This window comes from Canis lupus, chromosome 2 (assembly GCF_048164855.1).
Source record: "Canis lupus baileyi chromosome 2, mCanLup2.hap1, whole genome shotgun sequence".
NCBI lineage: Eukaryota > Metazoa > Chordata > Mammalia > Carnivora > Canidae > Canis > Canis lupus.
The window spans coordinates 21,317,565-21,333,917 of record NC_132839.1 but is presented as its reverse complement, the minus strand read 5'-3'; the positions used below and the strand labels follow the sequence as shown (position 1 = coordinate 21,333,917).

The window sequence follows — 16,353 nt, the reverse complement described above, 5'->3', positions numbered from 1 at the left end:
CTATAACCATTATTAGTGTTACATACACACCTATGCTGTGACTCCAGAGCGCTCTTGTGGGACGTGTGCAAAGCAGAGCAGTGGTTCTCAACTGGGCAAGATTTTTGCCTCCCAGAGGATATTTGGTAATGTCTGGGGACATTTGTGGTTGTCATAAAATAGAGGTCAGAGATACTGTTGAACATCCTACAGTGCGCAAAACAGACCCTCCTAACAGAACAACCCATCCCAAAATGTCAATAGTGCTGCCGTGGAGAAGCCCTTGAGGAGAGAAAGAATGGAATCAAACCAATAGTTCAGAGGAAACCTCAATTGGAATAAGGAAGACACTGAATATTGCAAAATCAGAAGTTGGAATGAATAGATGTTATTAGCTTGGGGAACTATGGCACATGTCCTTTTATCTATGGCACTAATGAATCTAAGAAAAGGAGCTACTTTGGGAAGGTACTATGAGGAAAAATATTAAATTTATTTTTTACTACGTTATACTTAAGGTATTGGGGAAATATCCAAATGAACTGAATAATTTTAAGTAATTTTAATTCATGCAAGAGTTTTTGTCTAAGTTTTTTAGTTAATTCTTTAAAAAAAAAAGTGTTTAGGGGCACCTGGGTGGCTCAGTTAGTTGAGAGTCTACCTTGGGCTCAAGTCATGATCCTGGGATCCTGGAATGGAGCCCCACATTAGGCTCCCTGCTCAGTGGGAAGTCTGCTTCTCCTTCTGCTTGTGCTCTGTCTCTGACAAATAAATAAAATCTTAAAAAAAATAAAAAAGCATTTAGGTACTCTTTAGGTTTTAAGTCAACTAATACATCTAAACTCTAACTCTATGCCATATGGCATACTTTTTTCACATGCAAGCTCAACCTTCAAGAAGTTGCTGGAGAATGATATTACTACCTCAGTTAATGAATGAGAGAGATAAGGCTTAGAAAGGATAAATGACCAAGGTGATACAGCTATGAGATCATTATACTAAGATTTAAGCCAATGTCTTCTAAGTCTTAAGCTTTTTGCTAAAATAATTTTCTTTTAGTACTCACGCATGCTCCAGTTATTTCAGACAATCTCCTGCAACCACATCTTCACTGAGCTTAATAAGTGACTTCCTCCAGCTACACACACACACACACACACAAATACAGTAATGCACATACACATTTTACATGTATTTTGTTGTTGTTCTTATAAAAGTCATTTATGTCAATGCAGAAGTTTGGAAAATATAAAGCCTGAGTCAAGAGGATAAAAATCATCATTACTTTCACCACAAAGAAATATCTACTAATAAATAACTTTTACGTAATGATTTGAATTTTTACTGTTTTTCTCTGTTGATGGCTTTGCTGATATGCAGTGGTATTTCTAAAATTAATCATGAGGAATTAGAAAGAGGAGATAAAGGGAACGATGGTACAGAAGCCAGAGAATTAGCTCTCAAATTTATAAAGAACTTTGGGTGAGGTGAGGGTAGTGAGAAAACATGGGGAGGGTAATTTCTAGAGCCTCTCTTTGCCCAAGGAGTTCTAGGGACTTAATAAGTCTTAGTTCATCTGTCATCTCTATGCTCTGCTAATGACAAGATTAAATGGAAGCTACACATTTCAGAGTGCTTATCATTTGCAGACTCGGTACTAAGAGCTTTACTCACATTATCTCATTTTATCCCTGCAGCAACTTCGAGGAGGATATTCTTATTTCCAACTTAGAGAAGAAACTTAGGCTTAAAGAGATTTTAAAAACTTGCCAAGTTCCACATCTAGTAAGTGGGGAAGCGAGGATGCAAAAGCAAATGTGGCCACAGAGGCAGTGTTCTTCCTCTTTGCCCTGCTGCCTCCTCTTACTGCAGAAAATCAAGTGCAGAAAGGTACGTAATTCAGGAAAGTGAGAGCAGAGCATAGAACACCGTCTCAAGGTTTCCAGCTTTAGATTTCCATTTCTTTTCTCTTTGTAGGAGTGGGTTGACACATGGCCTCCAGAATACAGTTCAAGTTTCAGTCACTACATGTTTTACATTGGATTCCATTGGAAAAATACAGTGTGATAGGTAATGCACATGAGAAAATGACTATGTGCCCAACACAAGAGTTTGCTGAATAAAGGATCAGAAGAAGGGAAGTCTACTAAACTGAAGATCCCTTCTCTGGAGTAACATTAATAACAAGTTGAGCCAGACACCTACCAAAGCTTACCACTTATCTATCTAGAAATGCTGCATTTTAACAGATAGATGTCAGCTGACTGAAATTACTACTCCCTGCTACTTGTCTTGAGGTCAGACCACTGTTCATGGAAAAGAGATGAATACCAGAGTTAAAAATTGTGGGATTGTCACATTTTGGCTCAAATTTAAAATAAATAAGCATAATTCCCTTGGTTCTGACAAGTATTTGGAAAAATGTCGTCTTTGGTTTTTAGCTTTAGTCCGTAGGATGGAGCTGATGTAGAAAAGTAGACTTTGAGTAATATTTTGAGTGCATTTTCTCAGCTAGCTGTCTAGCTTGGTAATATTCTGTGGTCTGTGGAAACAGGCTCTTCCTGTGAAGCTCAATGTAGATCATTGGCTTTACATGAAGGCCTATATTAATCTAATCACTCATGGACATTTTTATGCATAATTGTTAGGTAATAGTCTGTGGTCATTTTATGATAAATGTTTCAAAGCTACTGTTCTCTGGGGTTCTCACATAAAGGAAAATATTTATCTCATTGGAATTTTTTTAAAGATTTTATTTATTCATTCATGAGAATACACAGAGAGGAGAGAGTGAGAGAGGGGCAGAGACACAGGCAGAGGGAGAAGCAGGCTCCATGCAGGGAGCCCGACATGGGACTCAATCCCAGGTTCCCAGGATTAGGCCCTGGGCTGCAGGCGGCGCTAAACCGCTGAGCCACCAGGGCTGCCCTATCTCATTGGAATTTTAACCACACTACAATTAAAATGAAATGCAATAGATAAAAAATTAATGCAGGTATGTTTGAAGATCAACTACTTAATGGTTAGGCCCCTATCTATTATTCTCTAGTATTCTGAAGGTCAATATATAGCATAGTCAATGAGTCAACCAGCAAATCAGAAGCACAGTATCTGTCTAATTGTGGGTCTATTATTAATTGCTTAATGAAGTGCATGACTTGTTGATCAGAGTTTATGCTGGCTATTCTCTTTAAAATCTTATGCCAGGCTGGATTGTTCTTTAAAGTCTCAGATAATTGAACATTATTTTTAATGCTAGATATCATTGTAGCACTATAGGAAGTAGATAGAATCATAGGAAGTGCAGGCAAGAAATGGCTATATAGATCTCTTCTCACTCTTTCTCTTAGAGAAGGGGACATTGAAAATCAGAGCTGCTCAATGTGACACAGTTAGTGGTGGAGCTGACCTGGAACTCAGGTCTTCTAGTTCCCAGGTCACTGGTCTCCAAGCCACCACTGAATTGCAACTTGTGAGCCTGGTCTTTTGTTTTCCGTGTTGTTTTCTAAGCAAACTGAAGTAGGAATTAAGTAGGTAAGGCATAAAGGAGCAGCAGCAGCTTGCACTAACTGGAAATTCTATGTCACAGCGGCAGGTGCTATGGAGATTTTTTGAGGCTACCTTTGGTGAGGATGAGCCACCTATCTCTCACTCAGCAGTGAATGTCTGAAATGACTAGCACCAACTTTAATCTTATAAAAAGTACTACCTCTAGGTTCCAGGCAGAAGGATAGAGCTCCATGGTGTTTCTGCCAAGTAAAATGGATTATTGAAAAATAATGATATCTCAATTACCATTATGGTGTTTTATGCTGGCAGTAGAAGTCAAAAACTAACAATGAATTTTCCCACTAATTTCCATTGCCACTTTCTATGTGAGTCAGTTTTAATTATTCATTTTACTTAGTGCTGGATAACAAAATGATTCTGTGCTTTGGTCATTTGTGTAAGTAACTCTAGCAGCACCCTACAAAGGAGAAAAGAAAGTTCTTGAACTAAGGTTTTACTCTAACTGTACAAGCCTCTCACAAAAAAACAAAAAAAAAAGAATTATAAACAGAAATTGCTATTAATTTCAGTTTTAAAAACATTTATTTTCATCATGCAAATGATCACTGGGCAATTAGAACTAGTTAAAGATAATTAAGTTTGGCAATATTACCAAAACTGCATCAATTCTCTTATCAAAATACAGCTACTGTGTCAAACTGATCCCAGAATTTGACTTTCAGCTCTACCAAAAAAAAAGTTTCAACTGATTCAATGACACTTTTCGATTTGACTTTTAAATAAAGGTCTTTTGAAACAAATCAGATTGGCCAGTTGAATCCTAATTCCTGCTCTTATTCCCACTTCCTCATTACATTTTCATGTCTGAATAATTTAGCCAGAGTTATAGAGTAGAGAAAAGAGTCAGTTCTTCCTACAAGATGTTTGTGTCTCAGCTTTTTGAAGCACCAGAAGAGAAATGGACCTCTGGGTCTTTTGTGTATCTGTAAACTGAAATGACTGGTTTGCAGTATAATAAAGTGTTACAGCTGGCAGGGGTCTTGGACAACATTCAACCCCGTGTTTCCCAGGTTGAGGGACATGTATGCACCTTTGGTGTGTACAAGATAATTTTAGGAGGCATATGGATATCGAATAACACAATAAGAAGATTTGCATCATTTCAGGTTTTTTGAGACTTCTAATTATATCAGGAAGAAAGTCACAGGCTGGTGCTGACAAAGAACTCTCTAACACTTTTCTCTTGCTTTTTAAGAAATAGAAAGTAAGCCTCAGGCTCAGTCTTCAGCAGACAGCTCTGTGGAGCTAGAATTTAATAACACTGTATGGTTTCCATTAAATTAATTTTGGCCATCTATTTATGGCAAGGACACAAAACTTCCTTTTAAGATACATTTAGTTAAAATTTTTAAGCTAATTAAGGACAAAAATTAAGTAAACATTAGTGCAGTGAATATAGCAATGCAAACGTTACATAAAGGCTGTAGGCACTGATACAGTGAAGATCACAGAGCTGCTGGGGAGCTGGAGACTGACTCACTGAGCAGGTGGGAGATTCAAAGCTTCAAGAGGGCAGGAAATCCCAATCAAGACAGCAATGCACAAGCCATTCACCAAGTAGATGCCTCCCCTTTATTTCATTTCCAAAATATTACTAATTTGAATCATTTTCTTTAAAATGGCCTTTCCCCTCATTGCTTTGTGAATAATATACTTTAAGTTTGAGCTTGGAAAACAATAAAGGGCAGAAGTGATTTGATAAGATTATTTAGAAGAAATCCTATTATTAGGAAAATTAAAGTATATTTGAGAGACATGAGGGGCGCCTGGATGGTTCAGTTGGTTAAGCATCTGCCTTTAGCTCAGGTCATGATCCCAAGGTCCTGGCATTGGGCTGGGAATCAAGCTCCCTGCTCAGTGGGGGAATTTGCTTCTCCCTCTCCCTCTGCTACTCTCCTGCTTGTGCTCTCTGTCAAATAAATAAAGAAACTCTTTTTTTTTTTTTTTAAGGATTCATCAGGCATGAGTTAGAAAAGTGGAAAAAAATCCCCAGTATAAAACTTTTTAAATTTAAATTAAAAACTAAACTAGTGTTTTTTCTCTTTTAAGGCTAGTTTGCCTAAGCAAATCAAAATGTTTTGTTTTATTTTAAATTTACAAGTCCTGAATACTTGGAAAACTAACAAGACTAATTTTCTAAGATATATATATATATATATATATATATATATATATTTAACATGTACAGGCTTTCATTGAAATATAAACCTAAATGCTACTAGAAAAAGGTTTAAATTAAGGGAAATTATGTGTCTTGTAACTCTTAAAAATATAATTAAACTTACAATTTGAGAAAAGAAATCTAGAAGTTTTTGTGAAATCCAAAGATTCTTGACAAAGTATTTTGGTGAGGTCTGAGAGGGACGGACGAGCTACTTTTACTGACAACTCATGGCCTCCTAAGGTTCTAGCCACTCCAGCTGAGCAGACATTCTAGAGCACAGGGAACAAAATTTGAGAATGACAGAAGAATGATCACTGAACTACTGACTTCTAAAAATAAATAAATAAAAACTTTCCTCTTACCATCTTGTGCACTTGAACTGAAGCCTACCCCCCACCAGAGAAGTAGAAGAGTTGGTGGGTAGCAGGATCAGGCTAGTTAATTAATCAATTGGGTGTTGAAATCTATGCTGTATATGGAAAGAGATGAAACAAAGAAAGGCATTTAATATATTTAAGAATTCTAGCCAGATGAGAACTAATTCCTTAACTTTGCACTGCCTCAGTTTCCTTTACTTAAATATTGGGACTAATAAGCATCTATGTAATTGGGTTGTCTAAAGAAATAACTAATATCTATTAATGAAATACAAAGTCCAAGGGCTGAAATAGGAAATAATTAGACTGATTCTCTTTTTTAAATTAATTTTATTTTCAAGGTTTTGTTTATTCATTTGAGACAGATGCCACGAGAGAACATGAGCAGGGGGAGGGGCAGAGGGAGAGAGAGAAGCAGACTCCCTGCTGATGTGGGGCTGGATCCCAGGATCTGAGCCATCCAGGTGCCCCTAGACTGATTCTCTTAATGCCTAAATAACATTCAGGTTGTGAATGAGGGAAAAAGAAATACACTACATTTTCCAAGTAACTAATACTCTCCCATATTGCGGATTTCCACTCTCTGGGTCTAACATTGTTGTTCTTGATTCTGAGAGCCCAGCTGAAGAGCCTTTAGAGAACTTCCAGTCTCTGGGGATTTCCAAGGTGCATACCCCACCCCCACCCCCAATCCCACCCCCATCCCCCCATTGCATGCACAGCACAGTATCGGTGTATGGGAAGTTGCTGGGCATAACTCACCAGAGAAGGAAGATGCTGCTACACCCTCTTTGATTTTCTCCCAAGATTTTAGACTCATTTCTGATGCAGAGTCCCTGAGCAGAGCAAAAATGTTAGCCATTTGAATTGGAGATCACTAGTGAACCATTCTCACAAAAATCTGGAACTCATCATTACAGCCCCTCGCCTCACTCATGAGACTGCCACAGGTGACATGGTGCCACACCATTCAGGACTCATCTCAGGTACCCAATCTTTACAAATTTCTCTCCTGCAATCTCCCCTGAAAAGGGGGAGGAGGGTAGACTAGAAGCAACACTGAGTAAAGATTCCACAATACCTCTTTAGCAGTTCACACCAGTTTGAGTCAGTTTAGTGTATGTGACTGCAAATGATTTTTATGACTTTGCTCTTATAAGTTTCAATTGTTTCATACATCCTGAAAATCTCCCCACTTCATCAGTGAGGAATCGGACACCCAGAGCTATTTACTTACGAACACCAAGTCATCCCATAGCTGGGTCGTAACTGGAATCTGCTCCAACACTCAGCCTCCCATTTAAATGTTTCTTCTACAGTGCAATTCCCAGCGGCGTTATCTCTCTCAGCTTTCCCAATATCCCAGGTCTGCTTGTCCTCATCATTTATGAAGGATGTTACAAGGCCCCATTTACAAACGAGGGCACTGAGTCTCAGGGAGACTAAAGGACATACCCTAGATGACAGAGAAGCCACCTTGGTCAGCTGTATAGCGTATTGATTCTTTTCAGTTAAAAAAAAAATCACTTATCCTTGCTTGCAGGGTTTCTGACCCAGGGGCCTCCAATCTTTCATGCCAATCCTTCTTAGCTGGCCTACTTCTTGGTTCTTCTGCTCAGCAAATACAAGTCACGTGATTCAGCTGAATTGAAGTCACCTGGCAGATTTTTTCCATCCTCATCAATAGCATACATACCAATTGTCCTTTAACCAATCACAGAAGAATTTTCTTATTCTTTATTATCTTTTAAGCACTTAAAGAGAGCTTTAAATAATTCTTTTTCAAAGGAAGCCACTATCATTTGCAGCTTTAATAATTCATTCATAAAAAAATCAAAAATTTGTAGTGAGACATTATAAATTGAAAACGTTATTTGATCCTTTGGTTTCATCATATTTGCTTGAGGAAATGACCAGGAGCTTAAAAACCTGATCTAATGTTGACAACCTCAGATATATAATCATCAAGGAAAGACTGAAGACCTTGGAATCATTAGAATTTGTTTTTGTCACGACAGATGCCTTCACCTTGTATATGTTTTTCCCTTCTTTATTAGTAGTACAAGCAGATAATTATAATAAAATAGCCCAGGAGAGTTAAAATAGCCTGAATTAATGAGAGAATTCTCATGAGAATTAAAATAGCCTGAATAATAATGTGTTTGATTTTTTTGCCCACTTTGAAAGGACAAAGATGTGGCCTCTCCAAGTAAGGCCCAAGGAGAAAGTTTTCTTTCTTTCATCCCTCCTTAAAGAAGACTGAGTTGCTGTGCTAGAGGAGGCAGGAAAAACATTCCACAAAGAGGGAACAATTCTTCAGAAGCGCAGAAATAGGAACATTGGAGATTTTAAGTTCAGGAGGTAAATAACTCAAAAACTCAAAATTTGAAGTCAAAGTTCATCAAAAATGTTTTCTCTCCTCCAGTCTTTTAACAAGTCTAATTTGTTGAGATAGCGATATCACTTTAATCCAATGCATCATTTAAATTCCTTCCATGAGCAGACTTAAATAGTCTTTTCACAGTATCCCTCCCCCACAAACTCTGGTGGGCCAGAAAGGTGCCAATAGAGAAGTGAGTTGACATAAGGAGGCCTGCATGGTAACCGACTGGTCACTTTCTCCAAAACACAGGTCCTCATGAAAGAGCATGTTGTAAGATGTGGAGTACCCTAGAATAGATGCCATTATAAAACCACATGGACTCGGTTAGTGAAATCTAAGGTTAATGGGTCTAAATTTTGGAATCAAGAGGTTTTAAAATTCATATAGAATCATATATGTGAGGCAGGGAGGTGATATGAAAGTGGAGACCAGTGTTTTTTCACAAATGATTATTCAAGGTAGTAAGGCTGTCATGGAAGGATTCTTTGCATCAGGAGACATTTTGGCATGGCATGAGGTTGTTGTACATTCTTTAAAAGCATGAGGATTGGGATGCCTGGGGGAGGGGGGGGGGAGGCGGGCCTCAGCTGTTAAGTGTCTGCCTCTGGCTCAGGGCGTGATCCCAGGATCCAGGATCCAGTCCCACATCGAGCTCCCAGTGAGGAGCCTGTTCCTCCCTCTGCCTATGTCTCTGCCTCTCTCTCTGCGTGTCTCTCATGAATAAATAAATAAAATCTTTTAAAAAGGCATGAGGATTATTTTTTTTTACTTTCCTTATGATAGTAATTTTACAGTTAGATAATCAAATATAACTGAACAGCAAATCATCTACTTTAGGTATCTCCATGCATTTATTCAAACTGACTCTATAGAGCACATTCTTGGGTGCTAGGGATACAAAAAAGAAAGAGAGAAAAAAAGGCCAGAATTCCTGTCCTTCAGGTGCTGCCATTGTGAGATTTGAATAATATGTTAATGTGCCAAAAGGCAGTGTGAAGACTATGAATCATGCTTACTTTTGGGAGGTACTATAGCAATGGGAATGGTTAAAACTCAAAAGAGAAATAATTCCCATGGGAAACCTACAGTCATTTGAAACGTATTTCCTTTAGAAAGTATGAACTTTTTTTCTCATTGGATTCAGGATCAGCAAACCATCACATCTTGAATAATCTGGAAATCTCAAGATGCTATAAAAATGGGCGTCTAAATACATGACTAGAAAAATACTTTAATCCTTAACACCACTCTGATAAACCTAAAGAATCCATGCCCTACTACTCCTACTATAACCATACACATGAAGTAATTCATCAGAATTAGTGTTTTTTGAAAAAGACTTTATTTATTTGTTTGAGAGAGTATAAGCAGGGAGAGGGGCTGAGGGAGAGGAAGAAGCAGACTTCCCACTGAGTGGGAGCTCTACCCAGGCCTCCATCCCAGGACCCTGAGATCATGACCTCAGCTGAAGTGAGACACCTAACCAACTGAGCCACCAGGCACTCTGATTTAGTGCTCTCTTTGATGAGGCAATAATGAGCGGATATCTGATTTGCTATATATCGTAAGTAAATTATGCCAGCACAGAGAAAGTGGGCATTGTCACTGATATGCACTGAATTAACCTTACATAATACAAAGACCATCCATAAACTACATGTAGAATTTTCATGGGATTTGAGGAGTTCTTGCATCACATTTTAAAAGCCATAAGTCCATTGTGCTTTATGCTGGTGTCTTCTTGGACAGTGTATGTCTAGGTATATATATCTGGAAAATCCATGACTCTAAAAACGCAAGAGATGGAAACTTTTGGTGTGCAACTTTCAGGAAAACTTCAGAAAAAGCTTCAGGTTAATATATTCACACTTTCTCACTAGATTGCCTGGAAAGGATTTTTGGTCAGAATAGGTTTTTGGGTTTTTTTTTTTTTTTGAAAGTGTAGGAAGTTGCTTTTTTTTCATCTGTGATATTTAGCATTCCAGCCATAGAGGCATACTTTTATCAGAGATGTTTAATCATTTTTGGTTTACTTTTCAAGAAACCTGAAATGAGTTTGGGTTTTCTATGACTTTGGTAAATAAATATGTAGTAGAGAGAAAGTCCACCTCATTTTAAATTTGCATTTTTTCTCCGGAGAGAGCATATTTACCAGTCTCTATTCCCCAATTTTTGTCATCACTGCAATAATAAACCAGACACACAGGCATGTGTGCATTCACATGCACCTGCACACCCACGCATACACATTCCCATGCACATCCTCTCCTACCATGACATAAAGTTTAGTAGTTTGTCATTCTGATTCCCACTGGTTGAATTCTGATTTCAAAAAATTATGAAACAAATTGAAAAACCTTAGACTTTACATCATCCATGTACCCAGCAAGAGAGATAAAGCTTAATTTGAAAAATGGTGGTGATATGGACTAGATTTCCTATCCAGCAGGAAGATTTGTAGCATGAGTGAGATGCCAAGAAATGAACCAATTTGGTACAGTGTATGGTTGTTTTAAAAGGGGAAAAATATTCTACAAGACTCATGAGCCATTATTTCAAATGCTTGTGTAAATATGGTTTAGTTCATCATCACCTTTTCCAATTATGTATACGTTCATCTCCAAAGTACAGCCTCTGCTTCCTTGTTTGAAATGCCACCAACTGAACTAGCATTTTCATTAATAAAATGTTTACAGTGCCCAGAAATGATGGTAGGAATATAGGAGTCTTTTATTATTTGTAAACTAAACATACCCTATTAGTTTCAGCTTAGCTTTTTGAACAGAGCCATTTAAAATATTACAATTTTTAGGTACTTCATGAAATTTTCATATTTTTTTATTTTTTTAAAGATTTTATTTATTTATGAGAGAGAGAGAGAGAGACAGAGACAGAGACAGAGACACAGGCAGAGAGAGAAGCAGGCTCCATGCCAGGAGCCCAATGTGGGGACTCAATCCTGGGTCTCCAGGATCACCTGGGGCTGAAGGTGGCACTAAACTGCTGAGCCACCTGGGCTGCCCAAATTTTCATATTTCTATAAGAATTATTATCATCATGTAAGTAAAACAATATATTTTATTTCTAAAAGTATCATTGCATACTAAGGAGATTAGGAATTAAATCATAGTTTCTTAATAAAAACAATTTTATTTTTCAGGTGAGTTATGGACCCACTACATACTTGGAAACTACCTATAGCTCTGTTTGTACTGAAATTTTATTCTTGGAAGACTGTAAAATATTTTAACTGCATTAAATATGTAATGCAGCAAGGCATTATTGCATAGCTGTTAAGAGCAAGGACTGGAAGAAGATGGCCTGGTTTCACTAACTACCTGCATGACTTTGGGAACTTGCCAGACCTTTGGGAACTTGCCTGAGGAACTTGTAGTTTCCTCATCTGTAAAATGGGATAATAATAGATTCTATCTCAGAGGTTAGTTGTGAAAATTAAATCAATAAGCAAGTGTTAGAAGAGTGAAACAGAAGTGTTTACTTTTGCTTCTATGGCATATCACGATAGTAAAGAGGGGTTCAAGAAGGAATAAAATGACACAGAAAGAAGACGTTGCAAGTGCTAGTTTGTGAAGGATGCCTTTACATCTTTGGCCCACTCCAGGAACTAGAATATTATCTATAAATGTAATTGAATCTTCCTGATTCAGGCATCATTCCTTAATAATACCTTAAGACCATGTTTTTAACACTAAAAGATCATCAAAAGGTTAATGAAGAATACCTGAATGCAGAGCTCTCTGAGGGTCACGACTGTCCAGGGTCCTCAAGGTCGATGTTTGCTTTTGAGTCTTCTTCCTTCCAGTGTTTAGCTATTGGCTCATTTGGGCTTTCTTTCTGATCATTCTAATTTAGTCCAAACTTGGGTCATTATCTGTCTTCTCTGTTCAGAGCTACTCCTAGCTGTCAGCTACTTTCTGTTGCTCACCCTAATTCCACCTTTCTCAAATTCAAAAAGATTTTTTAAAGGAATATATGCTTATCCTACCTCACCTGTTGCTTATATCCAGCTGTCCTGCTTCTGTAAGCACAAGAGACACACCATGTGTCATGAGAGTGAATGATGGTTACTGCTCTGCTAGTTCTCAGTAGTAACAATCCTAGTTGATTCCTCACCAGCACCTCTAAATCAAAATAGGAAAGAATGGTTTTATGGTACAATATACTAGTTTAAAGATACTGGTCTGCTCTTACTGCTTAAAGTCATAGGTTAGAAGAAGAGGGAACCATCTATCTTTGGACCTGGTGTCCTAGACATGAGTTCCAGCACCTGTTAAATATCCCAGAGCTATTCTACTAGCCCTGAAAGTGATGCCTCACTGTTCATTTGAAAACAGATGCTAAGGAGAAGGAAAGGGACATACCAAAAACCAAGCCTGAACTAAAGACCTTCAGAAAATCACTTTAATATTTGCCTAGCCACGCTCAGTGGGAAGACTTGCTCTATTGAATCCATACTGTATCAGAATGCCTTCTCAGAAGACACCCTGGTGGAAGAAAAAAATAAAACATAAAAGCCTTGTTCAGCAGAAAGCATCTTAGATAATAGAAGGCAACAGGGCCAAAGATGGTGTTTATTCCATGTCACCATACCTTCTTTGGTCCCTTTTTTCACTGAAATTCAGGCAAAGTAGTATGGTGGGCAGAATGTGGTGGTATTGTGGAAAGAATCCTGGACTAGGAGATGGGGTCAGGGTGTGGTTTCAATATCTGTTTTCTGGAAAAGCCATTGCTCTCTCTGAATTTCAACATCTATTCATATTAGGAGGTAATAATATCTACCTCACAAAACTGTTGTGAAGATTAAATAAGACCTTTGTGTGTTACAATAGCAATATTGGACATTATTGGTTTTTATTAGTGACAAATAATTTTGATATTACAGATCCAAATAATTAAGGTCCCAAAGCCTTGTTTTCTACCAAACTAGATGCTTGAAGTTTTTGGAGTTTTTTTCCCAGAAATTCATTAATCTGCATATCTTCTGGATACAGTAGGCAGAGTGCAAAGAGCTCAAGCATTGGAATGTGAGAGATCTGAAGTCAAGCTGTGGTTAAGGCACTCTGAATTCACTTACTAGTTAGTGCCAGTCAAGTCTTTGATCCTTGGTTTTCCTTTCATAATATGGGGCTAATGGCATTTTGCATAGTTGTAGAGAGGATTAGAGATAATGTCCAATGGAGCCTAGCATAGGGAATAGTTCACAGTAAACAATCATATAGGATATCCAATATAGGATTTTTTTGGTTTTTCATTCCTTTATATTATTATTGACAATATGGGTTTTCCTTTGTTCACAGTTACTTTATAGGTTCTCAAGCAGTGTGCTTAATGGGCAGTAAATTCTGACAAGATTACACCTTGACAAAGAAAAGTCATTTGGATTAATGAATCATTACAAAGTAACATGGGGGGGGGCTCAAAAATTATTTTCTCTTTAGATAACTGGAAATTCTTTAGAAATTCAAATTATTAAAGAATATGAACATTGATAAGACACGGTTAGTGCCTTCAGGAAGCTCACATCCTAGCTGGAGGAATTTCTTTCACTAATATCTATGTTCAACCAAATGTAGTCTTTGTATGATGACTGGGCTGTGGATTAAGAAAAAAATACTTTCAGAAATTAGGCAAAAATCTGTGAAGTCATCTTTCTGTCAAAGGGGATGGGTGACAGGGACCTGGGTAGTGGGAGAATTAAAATCTGTTAACTGTATTCTATGTGTCAGACACAGTACCAAGCAATTTAAGTTCCTTGTTTCAGCTAATCCTAAAAACAAGCCTATGAGAAAGGCTGTAAAATGTTGACTTTTTATTTGAAAACAACTGTGAATCTCAGAGAAGTGAAGCAATCTTACTTAATATCATACATCCAGTAAATGTTGGAAATGGTATTCAAATCATTAATGGGAAGACTGGGGTTTGAATGTGGGTTTTGTCCTATTTAACAGATTTTAAGAAATCTGAGTATTTCACCTTCTTCAAAAAATGCCTCCTTTTCTCTCCTTGGTTTTCTCCTTTCCTTTTCTGTTGGGCCTGATAGTGAGTTCAATTCTAGACTTTGGAACCCTCTGATCAGGGCTATAGCTATTTTTTCTGTGCACATAGCCCAGAGGGCTTATCCTATTTTTTAATTTACAAAAAGAACTGATAGCCACTTCAGATGTGCTAGTGTTGAGTGTTCAAATAAAAGGAAATTCACCCAACATGAATTTAATTGTAGAAATGTGGCACAGGACAAGCTCAATTAAGATACACAGTTCAATCATTTATCCTTTTGTTTAACAAATATTAGTGATTATTGCTCTCAGCCTCCAATAAGTCTCAAATCTTTATAAAGCAGTTTTAGGTAATCAATATAATCAGCCACAAGTAACAAATTCACATGGCTCACAAGAAGGATGCTTTTTTTTTCTTTTATGTATCAGCCAATGTGAGGATGGATAATCTGGAATAGGTAAAGAAGAAGGGCGAAGAGGTGAAGGAATCAGAAATTGTTTTGCTCGCTCTGTGTGTGAGTGTAGAACACTTAACAGGAGGTCTATCCTCTTAGCTAGAGATCTGCTGTGCAACTGAATCTGTCTCTTTTAAGAAGACATTCAGGGGAACCCAGCTAGCAACTTCATCTCAGTTCATTAACTTACATCTTCAGTCAGAATCTATCACACGGTTACTCCTGGGAGAAAGAACTCTGTTGTGGCTTGGAATGTAAAATTGGAAGAAAAAAGTAGTATCAGACACAAAGAAGTCTTTTTCAAATGTTAGGAATTTTAGTTTTCTAGCCTCCAGAATAGAGAAAAGCAAGGCAGAGAAGGGCTACTACGAATGGCTTTGAGGTAAAGCTATCAGCTCCTCTACAATGCTGACCACTGGAAGCTACTGGTCTTCCCCGAGCCATGTATGGTGCCACAGAGGGCATTGTGGTTCTACTATTTACTGTGAAACTGTATTAAAGGTTCTTGACTTCTGCCAAGCTTAGCTTCCCTATTTATAAAACACGGATAACTAAAGTGTTTATTGTAAAGGATTCTTGTGGCCATTTTATACAACAGTGAATGTTAAGTGCTTAACAAAGTACTTGGCACACACTGAACTTCAATAAGTATAAACAACTATAAAGATAATAATCATTCATATTATTAATACTGACACTTCTCCTTGACCAGAGTGAGCCTTTTTACATTATCTGTATATTGCCAGGTTTTCTGCTTTGTTTTTTGTTTGTTTGTTTCTGTTGTTGTTTGTTTTGGTCCTAGGAATACCCATCCCGAGCTTTGGATGTGTCCTTTGAGAAGGTACCCATGACACAGACCACGCTGGACACCAACTCACACATTGGGGAAAGGTTCTATGACACTTGAGTGTGGACCTGCCGATCACAGAGCTCACTGACGCACAGTCACTAATGTCTCCTCTTGAGCTGATGGAGGCTGGTGCTGCTTTGAAGCATTGAGAGATGCCACGCCAATTCACAGCAAGGTCTTTATTGTCGAAACTCCTGCATAATGACATCTTTATTCATGTGAAAATACAGGATGAATTTCAACTATATGATATTGTTTATGTTCATCAGAAATGTTATTTGTCTTTACAAAGTCTGGTTTCAATGAACCGGCTATGTAATGGATATTAAATAAACATGGAATTTTACACATTCATAATATTTGGTTTCTTGTTGTGATTTTGATGAACTACACTTTCAAGCACTGTCAGTTCATCCTTATTTACAAACGAAACATTTGCTTGTAGCAGAGTGATATAGTGTCTTGCTTTATTTTAAGATAAGTCAACTTTTCTATTCAATGTTTAATGTGAAACTGACTCAAAAATGTTCTTTTAGGCCACAATTACATTTCTCTCTG

The 16,353-nt window shown here is 37.6% G+C and overlaps 1 long non-coding RNA gene across 4 annotated transcripts in view; it reads left to right on the top strand.

The window, feature by feature from the left end:
- The window catches only part of LOC140613930 (uncharacterized), a 38,177-nt gene extending 22,025 nt beyond the window's left edge, over positions 1–16,152 (top strand). For 2 of the 4 annotated variants that reach the window (XR_012014848.1, XR_012014856.1), the window contains exons 3-4: positions 1,677–1,869; positions 11,634–16,152. This is a non-coding gene — a long non-coding RNA (uncharacterized lncRNA). Of the gene's footprint in view, positions 1–1,676; positions 1,870–1,956; positions 4,291–11,633 lie in introns of those variants that run through there. The other 2 variants (XR_012014849.1, XR_012014855.1) reach the window with 2 other exon arrangements.
- Positions 16,153–16,353: the final 201 nt, after the last annotated feature.